The sequence below is a fragment of the Cnephaeus nilssonii genome, assembly GCF_951640355.1.
Source record: "Cnephaeus nilssonii genome assembly, chromosome: 12".
NCBI classification, from domain to species: domain Eukaryota; kingdom Metazoa; phylum Chordata; class Mammalia; order Chiroptera; family Vespertilionidae; genus Cnephaeus; species Cnephaeus nilssonii.
The window spans coordinates 61532737-61546626 of NC_137083.1; the positions used below are offsets into that span (position 1 = coordinate 61532737).

The 13890-nt window shown below is 40.3% G+C and overlaps 1 protein-coding gene and 1 pseudogene across 3 annotated transcripts in view; one reads left to right on the plus strand and one right to left on the minus strand.

Annotated features, from left to right (window-relative positions):
• UBE2H (ubiquitin conjugating enzyme E2 H) overlaps window positions 1-13890 on the plus strand; it is a 111193-nt gene that overhangs the window by 10346 nt on the left and 86957 nt on the right. The gene's annotated exons all lie outside the window — the stretch shown is intronic.
• LOC307108267 (large ribosomal subunit protein uL15-like) lies at window positions 1962-9179 on the minus strand (annotated as a pseudogene). Its single transcript has one exon. The product of its transcript is annotated as a large ribosomal subunit protein uL15-like (transcript).

Genomic DNA, 13890 nt, shown 5'->3' on the forward strand with positions numbered 1-13890 from the left:
AGAGGGACAGAGAGCTAGAAACATTGATGAGAGAGAAACATCGATCAGCTGCCTCCTGCACACCCCCTCTTGCACACCCCCCACTGGGGATGTGCCCGCAACCAAGGTACACGTCCTTGACCGGAATCGAACCTGGGACCCTTGAGTCCGCAGGCCGACGCTCTATCCACCGAGCCAAACCGGTTTCGGCTGAAATTCTATTTTTTATAGAATAAAAAAATAGTGTATGACTTGGGTGCTTTTAAATTGGGGCTTGCCTTGGTTTATGTGACTCAGTTGGTTGAGCGTTGCCCTATGTATCACAAGGTTGCTGGTTCAATCCCCGGTTGGGCACATGCCCAGGTTGCTGGTTCAGTTCCCAGTGGGAGGCATGCAGGAGGCAGCCAATTGATGTTTCTCTCACTTTGATGTTCCTATCTCTTTCTCCCTCTCCCTTCCTCTCTCTCTAAAAACACAAAACAAACAAACAAAAACCAACCTCCCCCCAAAAATCCACAGTAAATTGGGGCTTATTACTCTTTTTAAAAATATATATATTTTTATTGATTTCAGAGAGGAAGGGAGAGGGAGAGAGAGAGAGAAACATCAGTGATTAGAGAGAATCATTGACCGGCTGCCTCCTGCACACCCCACACCAAGGATGGAGCTTGCATCCTGGGCATGTGCCCTGACTGGGAATTGACCTGTGACCTCCTGGTTCAGAGGCTGACAACCACTGAGCCACTCCGGCTGGGCTTATTACTTATTTGAATGAATTGGATAAAATGTAATGATTTTAGTCTGTTCTGGCTGTTTTAGTTCTTAAATGTCATTCTTATAGTGTTTTGTCAGCTCTGATGAAGTTCTGATGACATTTTATTATTTAAAGTGAAATTTTAGAATCTTACATAGATTTTAGCATGTTTTTCTATGTCGAGAAAGCTTGCAATGCAAATAATAGTATTACAAAGCAATGGTTACTTTCTGAATATAAGGGCATCTCTAGTTGAAATTAAAAATTGTATTCTTTCTAGGCAATATCATTTGTGGCCTTATGTAACAGTTTGTGAAATACTGATGCTTGGCTATAAATTCTGATAACTTTGTTTTTATTATTGATAGAAAAAAAAAAAGGCCAAAGTTAAAATGTCTACTTTTTTATCTGTGAATTATAAAATTAGTTTCACTACTTAGTGGTCACTTTTGTTATGTGAAAAATATAATTAAAACAGTATAGCCTAATGCCTCAGTTAATCTTGTTTATGAATTTAAGATTCATAAATAAAACAAAATGACTTAGTAGATTTTTATATAAATGTTCTGGTATCTCTGTACAACAATAGATTACATGGCATTGTGTTTTGTATTCTTTTTTTAACTCTTTTTGTGTTGTTGTTAATCCTCACCTGAGGATATTTGTCCATTGATTTTTAGAGAGAATGGAAGGGAGGAGAGACAGAGAGAAACATTGATGTGAGAGAGACACATCTATTGGTTGCCTCCCGCACATGCCAATTGGCCAGGGCATGTTTTAGTATTCTCTGAGTTGTATGTGTCCTGTCAATTTAAAAAATAAAATAAGACCGTAAGAGTGCCTGATTTATAGAAGCTTTTATCAGGCTAGAATGGCAGCATGCTGTTCCTTTCAAAATTTTATATATTTAATTACCTAAAATTATATATTTTTATTTTTTTTTATTTTAATCCTCATCCAAGGATATTTTCCCATTGATTTTTAGGGAGAGTGGAAGAGAGAGGGAAAGACAGACAGAAACATTGATGTGAGAGAAACACATCAGTTGGTTGCCTCCTGCACGAGCCCCAACCAGGGCCCGGGCTGGGAAGTAGCCTGCAACCAAGGTATGTGTCCTTGACCGGAATCGAACCCAGGACCCCTTGGTCCTCAGGCCAACGCTCTACCCACTGAGCCAAACCAGCTAGGGCTGTGTGTGTATATATATATATATATATATATATATATATTTTTTTTTTTTAAATATATTTTTTTGATTTTTTACAGAGAGGAAGGGAGAGGGATAGAGAGCTAGAAATAGCGATGAGAGAGAAACATCGACCAGCTGCCTCCTGCACAACCCCCATTGGGGACGTGCCCACAACCAAGGTACATGCCCCCGACCGGAATCGAACCTGGGACCCTTCAGTCCACAGGCCGAAGCTCTATCCACTGAGCCAAACCGGTTTCGGCAATATTTTGTGTGTTTTTTTTTAAAGGTAAATTAGGGAATGGGAGTATAACTGAGTAAAATAATATTCCCAGAGCCAGGATAGGATCCCATCAGAGTTTGAAACAGTTCTGTATTTAAGCATTTAACTATTTTACCCTTATGCTTTTTTAAAAATATATATATTTTATTGATTTTTTACAGAGAAGAAGGGAGAGGGACAGAGAGTTAGAAACATCAATGAGAGAGAGACATCGATCAGCTGCCTCCTACACACCTCCCACTGGGGATGTGCCCACAACCAAGGTACATGCCTTTGACCAGAATCGAACCTGGGACCCTTCAGTCCACAGGCCAACGCTCTATCCACTGAGCCAAACTGGTTAGGGCCCATTATGCTTTTTAATACTCTCCAGATATCTTAAATATATATTTTGCAGAAAATTTAGGTGCCAACGTTTTTATTGATATTTAAGCTCTGAGTGCCTATAGTGGATCAGTTTTGCTTCATGTTTTAGTATCTTTAATTATTAGTCTCAACATAACTAAGCTTGTATAAAAACTTTCGATGCTTAATTTTTTAAAAGTTGGGATGATTTTATGAAAGAAAGCTTGGGTGTAAGCGACCCATCTCATTTTCTACTGTTTTTGTCTTAATGTTTGTTAGCTTTTGACTTTTTTTAGATAAACTTTTTATTTTAGATTTACAGAAGAATTGTGAAGATAATACAGAAATTACCTCTGTGTTACTATTTTATATTATCAAAACTAAGAAACCAGTGTTGGTACACTAAACTCCAGGCTTTATTCAGATTTCACCAGTTTTTCCATGAATGTTCTTTTCTGTTCCAGAATTCAGTCCAGGATACCACATTACATATAGTTGTCATGTCTCCTTAGTCTGAGTTTCTCACTCCTTCACTGTTTTACATCACCTTGATTGTTTTGCAGTACTGGTCAGGTATTTTTTTGGAGTGCTCCTCAATTTCTGTTTATGTGGTCCCCTTCTCCTCTCCCCCCCCCCCCCCCCCCCGCCCCATGATTAGACATCGTAATAATAAGATTTTAAAATTTGGCCAAATTCATTGTGGATGTTTGGAAAGAATACCACAAAGGGGAAGTGCCCCCTCATGACTGCACAGGTTATGGTAACCTTGACACACGTGACTAAGGTGGTGCTTGCCAGGTTTCTTCACTGTAAAGTTAGTTTTTCCTCTGTATTATATTCTTTGGAAGCTAGTCACTAAGTGTGTAGTTAAGCTGACACTCAAGAGAGCTGGAAGAATTACACTCCATCTCTGGAGGGAGTAATTGTTAACTTTTGATAATTAATGTAGCAGTGCATTCATCTTAGTTATTAGTGGCTTTTGTATAGAAGTTATTTTGATTTTGAATGAAGTGTAATTGGTACTGCCTCTTTGGAAATAAGATGGGATATAAATGTATGAGGATGTGGTCTAGAAGCACACAGATTTGGTGGATTTGTTTAGCTATTTGCATGATAAATTTAACTTTCTACATTTGGCTGTTTTTAGATCTGTAACATTTATATGTGAAAATGAAGATAAACTTAGGATGAGTTGCAAACCTATTAAGAGCATTATAACTAAAGGATTTCTATCACCTTAAAGAGTTTTAGATCAGGAAGATAACTTGGGGCTAAGGTAATATAAAATGCTATTACATTCAGTGTATCTTTTTGTTACTAACTACAGCAGGTTATCAAATGCCATTTTGTTACAATGCTGATGAGATACTGCAGGAACTAAACTCTTATTTATATGATTTAGCCTATGGTAAAATTGGTTTCTTTAGTCCAGCAAGTGTTGCTCAGTGATTGAGCTTCCGACCAATTCCCAGTCAGGGCACATGCCCAGGTAGCAGGCTCGATCCCCAATGTGGGGTGTGCCGGAGGCAGCGATCAGTGATTCTCATCACTGATATTTCTATCTCTCTCTCTCCCTCTCCTTTCCTCTCTGAAATCAATAAAAATACATTTTTTAAAAGTATATACAATGCTTTATTTTCTTGAGCAGAGTATATTTAGAGCTGACGCTATAAAGCAGCATAAGATATTAAAATTTTGCCTAACCCATTTGATCTAGGTTAAAAAGTTAAGCCAAAGTATTTATTTCTCAGGGGCTTCCTTAAAAATAGTGAGGAAGAAAGGTAGAAACTGAATGTTAGTGGGAAATATCTCATTAGTTACAAATACTATAGTAGTAATTATTTATTTTGAGATTGTAGAGGACAGTTCAGAATTTATGTATCAACTCAAGGGGACACCTGGGTTTTTGTGTTGTATCTAAGTCAGAAATGTTTATAACCAGCTGTTTATTGATTTAATTACCTTGATGGTATATTTTCAGACCGTTGGCCTTTGCCAGCATCTGGATGTCTTGTAGATGCTAAGAGTCAATAGTGTGACACTTAGGGTCATCCTAGTGTCTTGATGACCCTGGGCTGGTGTTCAACTGTTTTTACAAATTTATTTTAATTTTATTTTTTATTGATTTAGAGAGAGAGGAAGGGAGAGGGAGAGAGAAACATTGATATGAGCAAAACAGGGATCAGCTGCCTCCTGCACTCCCCCCATAGGCGATCAAGCCCACAACCTGGGCATGTTCCCTGACCATCAAACCAGCAATGCACAGGATAACGCCCAACTTAGCCACACTAGCCAGGGCTCAGCTGTTTTCTTTGTAACCTCTTTTTCTTTGCTTACTTTCTTAAGTTTTACATGCCCAATAGCCTTTTTTAAAAATCAAGACTAGTTTTTTAGAGTAGTTTTAGGTTCATATCAAAATGGAAGGGAAGTATAGAAAGATATTTCCCATATTGTCCCCATTCATGAACAGCCTACCCCATTATCAACATCCCCCACCAGAGTGTGATGCATGTTATAATTGATGAACCTACATTAACACATCATTATCATGCAAAATAGTTTACATTAGGGTTCACCCTTGGTGTTGTACATCCTATGGATTTGGACAAATGTATGATGGCTTGTAACCACCGTCACGGTATCATAGAGTATTTTCACTGCCCTGAAATTCTCCGTGCTCCACCTAGTTCACCCCACTCCCTAGCAGCCACTGATTTTTTTTACTGTCTCCGCATTTTTGCCTTTTCCATATGTCATATAGTTGGAGTCATACAGTATATATAGCCTTTTCAGATAGGCTTCTTTCACTTAGTAATGTGCATTTAAATTTCTTTCATGTCTTTTCATGGCTTGATAACTCATTTCTTTTTAGCACTGAGTAATATTCCATAGTTTGAATGTACCGGTTTGTTTGTTCATTCACCTTAGTGAGCCACTTTTACTAAATAGAGCTAATACTATTAATGGTTTCTAATTTTTTTCAGATTCACTTTTGTACTTTTTTTCCCCCAAAAAAAATCTTTTAGTAGCAAGTAGCTAAAGTCTATCCTGCTGGCCCATTCTATCCTCATTTCTACCTTTCTTGTTCTCTGATAACTTGTTTAGTAATGTGATACTTCTCATTCTAACATTTATTCTTGTAGCATCTTGCTCTGAGGTGTTATGACCCATTTTTTTTTTTTTCCGAGATAAAAACCCGGGCTACGCAGGTTGGTTGAAAGTGTTGAGATCATAGAGTAAGTCCTTCTAGTGATGGTTTGGAGACAACTAGGCCTTCTTATGCTTTTGTCCCTTTAAACATGCAAGTAACCCATATCTTACTTTATTTTTTAAATATATGTTTATTGATTTCAGAGAGGAAGGGAGAGGGAGAGAGAGATAGAAACATCCATGATGAGAGAACATCATCAACTGACTGCCTCCTGCACGCCCCCTACCGGGGATTGAGCCCGCAACCGGGGCGTGTGCCCTTTTTTTTTTTTTTTAATTTTTATTGATTTTTTTACGGAGAGGAAGAGAAGAGGGATAGAGAGTTAGAAACATCGATGAGAGAGAAACATCGATCAGCTGCCTCCTGCACACCCCCTACTGGGGATGTGCCCGCAACCAAGATACATGCCCCTGACCGGAATCGAACCTGGGACCCTCCAGTCCGCAGGCCAACACTCTATCCACTGAGCCAAACTGGTTTCGGCAAGGGCATGTGCCCTTGATCAGAATTGAACCCAGGACCCTTCAGTCCACAGGCCCACGCTCTATCCACTGAGCCAAACCAGCCAGGGCAGTAATCCTTATTTTACTTAATGATGATCTCAAAATACAAGATTAGTGATGTTGGTAATTCAGATATGCCAAAGAGAAGCTGTAAAGTGCATCCTTTAAGTGAAAAGATATGTATAGGAAAAGCAGTATATATAGTGTTTGGTACTCTCTGAGGTCTTAGGCATCCACCAGAGGGTCTTGGAACATATCCTCCACAGATAAGGGGGCTACTCTATGTTGGAAGAGAAGATGTCATGTTGTTATAAAGCCTAGGATGTACTTTATTTGTCCTTAGCATAGTGTTGGCATAATAGTATGATCTTCGATAAAATATTTGAATCAGATTGAATTGAATTATACAATAAACCATGTAAATACACTCTTAGCCAAGAAAGAAAATTGGTGGTGTGTGAAGATGGCAAATGTTTTTGTTAGTAAAGAATGTCAGATTTGCACTATATGTTACAGATTCTATGACATTTTTTCTTGCATCTTAACATCCTTAAAATTGAGATGTCTTACAATTGGTGGTGAGTCACATTTTGATTGTCAGCTTTTTTTTTTCATGGTGTGTCATAAAACAGTGTTGTGTCATTGATGTGATGAAATAATGTAGTGCCTCCTTTTTGTGTGGAGACGAGGAAATACAATGGATAGCAGACTACTTCTTGGGCTATAGGATATGCTATATTAAATGTTATTTTTATCAGGCACTGAATTGACTCTGGACAGCTGACAGTGGGGACCCATTGTTAGAATATTTCATTAATAAAGCAGTTATCTTTACTCCAAGCTAGAAGACTAGACTTCAGTGCCAGAATTCTGCCTTTTAAATAAAATGTAAAACTCTTACAAATTTTGTTTTTTATATAAAAAGTCTTTTGTCTGTCTGTCTTTTTTTTTTTTACTTGGACATTTTAATGAACTTCCCTCCATGTAGCTTCAAGCTGCCAGGACACAAGCCCCACCAACACCCTTAATCCTTTCCTCGGCTCTTCTGCTGAAGACCTTGGCCTTCACAATGACAGGCTGATTTGGGAGCTTTCCCTTCCCCAGAACGCTGTAGTAGCCCAATCGCACCACATCAATGATAGGAGCAGCTCCAGTCTTGCTTTTGGCAGCATTTACCCGTGTCTGCTCACTGACCAGGGTCCACAGTTTATCAAGGTTGACAGCTGGGCAGAAGCTCTGGTTCCTCTTTAAGTGGTAATGCCTCACACCAACTTTCCCAAAGTAACCTGGGTGATACTTGTCTAAGTTGGTCCTGTGATGATGCAAGCCACCAGCATTACTGCAGCCCCTGGGTGCTTCCTGTACTTGCCGATGCGGCCGTGGCTCACGTGGCCCTGAAGTTTTCTGGTCTTCCTCAGTCTGGATGGCATGTCTGTGGCTGAGCTGCCTGCCTTTCTTTTTCTTTTTTTAATATAGTTTGTTGATTTTTTACATAGAGGAAGGGAGAGGGATAGAGAGTTAGAAACATCGATGGGAGAGAAACATCGATCAGCTGCCTCCTGCACATCTACTGGGGATGTGCCCGCAACCAAGGTACATGCCCTTGACCAGAATCGAACCTGGGACCCTTCAGTTTGCAGGCCAATGCTCTATTCACCGAGTCAAACTGGTTAGGGCCTGCCTTTCTTTTTAATCATATTGTTGTTGGGAACATAATGGTAAGTATTGAGTTACTCCATTTCTGTGTAAAGCAGGCCTTGGGAGGTTTTACTGTGTAGCTCTTGGAAAAGGAGTGAAGAGTAGCAGAATAAATTTTTTTAAATTTTCTTTTAAGTAAAAAAATTAAATTTATTAATACTTTACTGAAGCTTGAGGAATTAAATCACAAGTTTACTTTTGGCTTCAGAATCTAAGCACTGTTAATATTTATTCTACATGGTTTTATGAAGACCTAAAAGGTACAGTTGCTCATTTCTTAATCTTGAGAGCTTTTTCTATTCTCTTGAATAAGTCTATTTAAAGATAAGTTATTAAATCCTATTATTAACCCTGTGCTTCTGTTAATTTTATATAAAAACGAATAGGACCATAACATGGAGATACAATTGATCCTTGAATAACATGGGTTTGGACTGCACAGATCCACTTAAATGTGGATTTTTTTTCAATAACTACATACAGTACTGTAAATGTAATTTCTCTTGTGATTTTAACATTTTCTTTTCTCTTTATTTTATAATACATATAACATACAAAGTATGTTAATTGAACATTTACATTATCTCTAAGGCTTTCAGTCAACAGTAGGCTATTAGAAGTTAAGTTTTCAGGGAGGCAAAAATTATACATGGCCCAGGTGGTGTTACTCAGTGGTTGAGTGTGAACCTATGAACAAGAGGTCACAGTTCAATTCCCGGTCAGGGCACATGCCTGGGTTGCGGGCTTGATCTCCAGTGTGGGGCATGCAGGAGGCAGCCAATCAATGATTCTCTCTCATCATTAATGTTTCTATCTCTTTCTCCCTCTCGCTTCCTCTCTGAAATCAATTTTTTTTAAAATTGGCTCAATCGATAGAGTTGTTTGCGTGTGGACCAAAGGGTCCCGGGTTCGATTCTGGTCAAGGGCACGTACCTTGGTTGCAGGCTTCTTCCCAGCCCAGGCCCTGGTCAGGGCATGTGCTGGAGGCAACCAATTGATGTGTTTCTCTCACATCCATGTTTCTCTCTTGTCTTTCCTTCTCTTTTCCACTCTCCCTAAAAATCAATGGAAAAATATCCTCAGGTGAAGGATTAACAAATCTATACTAATAATCTATACTAATAAAAGGATAATATGCTAATTAGACTGGATAGACCGGACCTCTTCTGGACATTCTTCCAGACAAAGCCATGGTGGCGGAGGCCAAGGCAGAGGTGGTTAGGGGCAATCAGGCCGGCAGGGGAGAGTAGTTAGGGGTGATCAGGCCGGCAGGGTAGAGCAGTTAGGGTGATCAGGCTGGCAGAGTGGTTAGGGGCGATCAGGCCAGCAGGGGAGCAGTTAGGGGCATCAGGCAGGCAGGCAGGTGAGCGATTAGGAGCCAGCGGCCCCGGATTGCAAGAAGGATGTCCGATTGCCGGTTTAGTCCCAATCCCCGGGATCATCAGGCCTAAACCAGCAGTCAGACATCCCCTAAGGGGTCCCGGATTGGAGAGGGTGCAGGCTGGGCTGAGGGGCCCTCCCTCCTCCCCCTGTGCACAAATTTTGTGCACCGGGCCTCTAGTAAATAAGTAAGTAAAGTTATACATGGGTTTTTGATTGTGCAGGGGGTCAGCACCCCTAGCTCCTGCATTGTTCAGGGGTCAGCTGTATAAAGATACTACACAAATAAAGACTATAGGCACTTAAAAACTTAAAAATAAGTTTAAAAAGAGGGTAGGACCTTGGAATAATATGGAGTTGAGTGTATCAAGCCTTGAGAAGGTTTCCTGAAGGAAGCTGAATGTCATAGAGGCAGGAGCTAAATATGCAGGAGGGTACCTGTGAGGATGGGAGATATCTGGTGGCTTAGCTTGATTTAAAGATCAGAGGTTGTAACTTAGTCCCTGTTAAGAATATAGTTTTATAGTGCAGTGTGTGTGACCAAGATTATGTGGGTTACTGTAATTTGAATAGGCTAGCTTTTTCCAATTTAGGATCTAATAGACATCCTATATAATAAAACCCTAATATGCAAATTGACTGAATGGCAGAAAGACTGGTCACTATGATATGCACTGACCACCAAGGGGCAGATGCTCAAAGCAGGAGCTGCCTCTTAGTGGTCAGTGCGTTCCCACAGGGGGAGCGCTGCTCATTCAAAAGCTGGGCTCACAACTGGGAAGCGCAGCAGGGGTGGCGGGAGCCTCCCCAGCCTCCACTGCAGTGCTAAGGACCCCTCGGGGGATGTCCGACTGCCAGCTTAGGCCCGCTCCCCCGAGGGGTCCCGGACTGTGAGAGGGTGCAGGCTGGGCTGAGGGCCTGCCTCCCCAATGCACAAATGTCGTGCACCAGGCCTCTAGTTTTGTATATAACTCTGATTGTATTTATATATAAAGTGTAAAAAAACTTTCATAAACATATGTATTGCCTTCCAGGGAATAGAGAATTGAAAATAGCTTTTAACAAATTTAAAATCTTATTTTGCATATTATTATCTTTACAGATAGATATGATAGTTAAAATAAGTTCTGCAGTTTATTACTACTTTCTTGGTATGAACATTGTGTGAATATTTACTAGGGCATTTAGAAGTATGAAATAGAAAATCTTGACATCTTACTTTCTGATTTTGTAATATGGTAATAAGGTGTTGCTTCATATTTAGAAACATGCATTAATAAAAGTTTGAGTAGGAAAAGCCCCTATCTTTTGCCAGTAACACTTGTTGCCCTTTCCTTTTTAGAAATGCATTCCTAGAATTTAGTATTGTGAAATTGTAATTATTAAAATGCTATCCAGTGTTAACTCATCACCTGCTGACCTGAGAATTCAAATGCTTTGTTTACCATGTTTAAGTCAAACTTTGACCAACTCTATGAAAGTGTCAGTTGTTGCCATAATTACAGATGCTGGAATTGAGGTGAGATGTCACCGTCCTTGTCTGGTAATGAGGAGCAGCCAACTTAAGTTGATTTTGTTCTTTGGGGCAAGTGTGTATCTGTTCATTATATGTTTCATTGAAGGAATCTTATGGTTCCCTCATGTCTTGTTTCAGTTTTGTTTTTCATATAGAGTATTTCTTTTTTTCCCCCCAATATGTTCTTATTGATTTTTTAGAGAGAGAGGGAGAGATAGTAACATTGATGAGAGAGAAACATGGTTAGGCTGCCTCCTGCATGCCTCCTGTTGGGAAGTGAGCCTGCAACCTGGGCATGTGCCCTGACTGGGAATCGAACCAGTGAACTCTTGGGATATGCTCAACCAACTAAGCCACACTGACCAGGCAATATAGAGTACCTATTGAAAGACAGTATGGTTTAGTAGATGGGGCAAGGCCCTTGTTCAAATTCTGTTGGAAGCTACCCATTGTCTTCACTATCAGAAAAGTGTAAACAAGGAGCCCGGAACGCTGGTGAACCTTGAGCTCTGGCAAGGGCCAAAGCTATGCACCGATTGTTGAGTCGAGACAATGGTGGCTCAAGCAATTTCCTGACCAAATAGTCTCAAAGTAAATCTTTACTAATATTTACTGATCTTTAAGATAGTCTGTTACCGGAATTGCCTGCCTAAGGGCAATATGTGTATCCAAAATTGAATAAAAGGTTGGCAGGGCCTGGACACCAGTAAAGTCCTTCCCCTTGCATTGGACTCTCCGCCTGGCCCCCAATTTCCAAATTATTATTATTTTTTTAAAATATATTTTATTGATTTTTTACAGAGAGGAAGAGAGAGGGATAGAGAGCCAGAAACATCGATGAGAGAGAAACATCGATCAGCTGCCTCCTGCACGCCCCCCACTGGGGACGCGCCTGCAACCAAGGTACATGCCCTTGACTGGAATCGAACTTGGAACCCTTCAGTCCACAGGCCGACGCTCTATCCACTGAGCCAAACCGGTTTCGGCCCCAATTTCCAAATTATTATTTCTTGTCTCATCATTTGCCTGCGGCGCTTCTCCAGATCCTGAACCTCTAAGTCACGCGGGACATGGTTTCTCACAGAATTCTTTCAAACAATTAATGTATAGTCGCATAAAAAATGTCTAAGCTTGTTCAATAGCAAGAGAGGGCTGCTTTGAATTATGATTAATATTGTAGAACCCAATTCTAGGTTGGCAGTAATATTTGATTAAAATATAGTGGTAGGCTTTTAACTTGGCCTTATTGTAGATCCTTTTTTAAAATTTATTTTTATTTTTTAAAGGTTTTTATTGATTTTTACAGAGAGAGGAAGGGAGAGGGATAGAGAGATAGAAAAATTGATGAGAGAGGAACATCATCAATCAGCTGCCTCCTGCACACTCCCCCACAATGGATCGAGCCTGCAACTCCAGGCATGTGCCCTGACTGGGAATTGAACCAACAACCTCTTGGTTCCTGGGTCGATGCTCAGCCTCTGAGCCACACTGGCTGGGCATAGATCCTTTTTCTTTTCAACGTTTTTAGATTTTTTAATCGATTTTAGAGAGAGGAGAAGGCATGGAGTGAGAAACATCGATGTGAGAGAGAAACACTGATCAGTTTCCTCCTGCACGTGCCCTTACCTCAGATAGAACCCAAAATCTCAGTATGTGCCCTGACCAGGATTATAACTCACCATCTGCTGGTATATGAGATGGATGCTCCGACTAACTGAGCTACACTGGCCAGGGCACTTTTTTCTTTCAGCTGTCACATTTTTATGAGTAAAACTTCATCTTACTAGTATTCTGGAAGTTAGTTGATATGGGTGATTCAGATAAAACTGCATAATGATGGCAGTATTAAGTTTTTTGTTCAATAGAAATTGTCTGGAAAAAGTTTTTTTCTTTTTTTTTAAAATATATTTTATTTATTTCAGAGAGGAAGGGAAAGGGAGAGATAGAAACATCAATGATAAGAGAGGATCATTGATCGACTGCCTCCTGCATGCCCCACACCGGGGATCAAGCCCACATGGGACAATGCTCAACCAACTGAGCCCTACTGACCAGGGTGGTGCATATTTTCTTTCAAATTAGTGTTTTGGGTTTGTGGAATTGCTAAGTCATAAGACAGTTCCATTTTTAATTTTTTGAGGAACCTCCATACTGTTTTCCATAGTGGTCACACCAGTGTTGTATTCCCCCAAGAGTGTACAAGGGTTTCCTTTTCTCCACATCCTTGCCAACACTTGTTTATTGATGATAGCCATTCTCACAGGTGTGAGACATCTCATTGTGGTTTTCACATCTCTCTGATGATTAGTGCTATTGAGCATCTTTTCATATGTCTATTGGGTATCTGTATGTTCTCTGGAGAAGTGTCTATTCAGGTCCTCTGCCACTTATTTATTTATATTTAAAATTATATATATATATGTATGTGTGTGTGTGTGTGTGTATATATATATATATATATATATATATATATATACACACACACACACACACACACACACACAAATAAAAGAGTAAAATGCAAATTGACCGTACCTTTGCGACACCCCACCAGCTAATCTGGAGTGAGTATGCAAATTAACTCAACAAAGATGGAAGGTTAATTTGCATACACAGGCGCTGAGCGGCCAGGGGCGTTCCGCACCGCCCCAGCTGCTCTGGGCTTCTGGGCAGCATGGGAAGGCGGAAAGGCAGCTCCGGCCAGAGTGAAGGCAGTGCTGGCAGCCAGGGGAAGGAAGGCCCATTCTTGCACGAATCTTCATCCATTGGGCCTCTAGTATATATATATTTTATTTATTTAAGAGAGGAAGGGAGACGGAGAGAGAGATAGAAACACCAATGACAGAATCATTGATTGCCTTCTGTATGTCCCCCACTGGGGATTGAGCCCGCCACCTGGGAATATGCTGTGACTGGGAATTGAACCATGACTTCTTGGTTCATAAGTCGATGCTCAACCACTGAGCCATGCCAGCTGGGCAGGTACTCTGTCCATTTTTTAATTGGATTTTTTGTTGTTGAGTTATATGAGT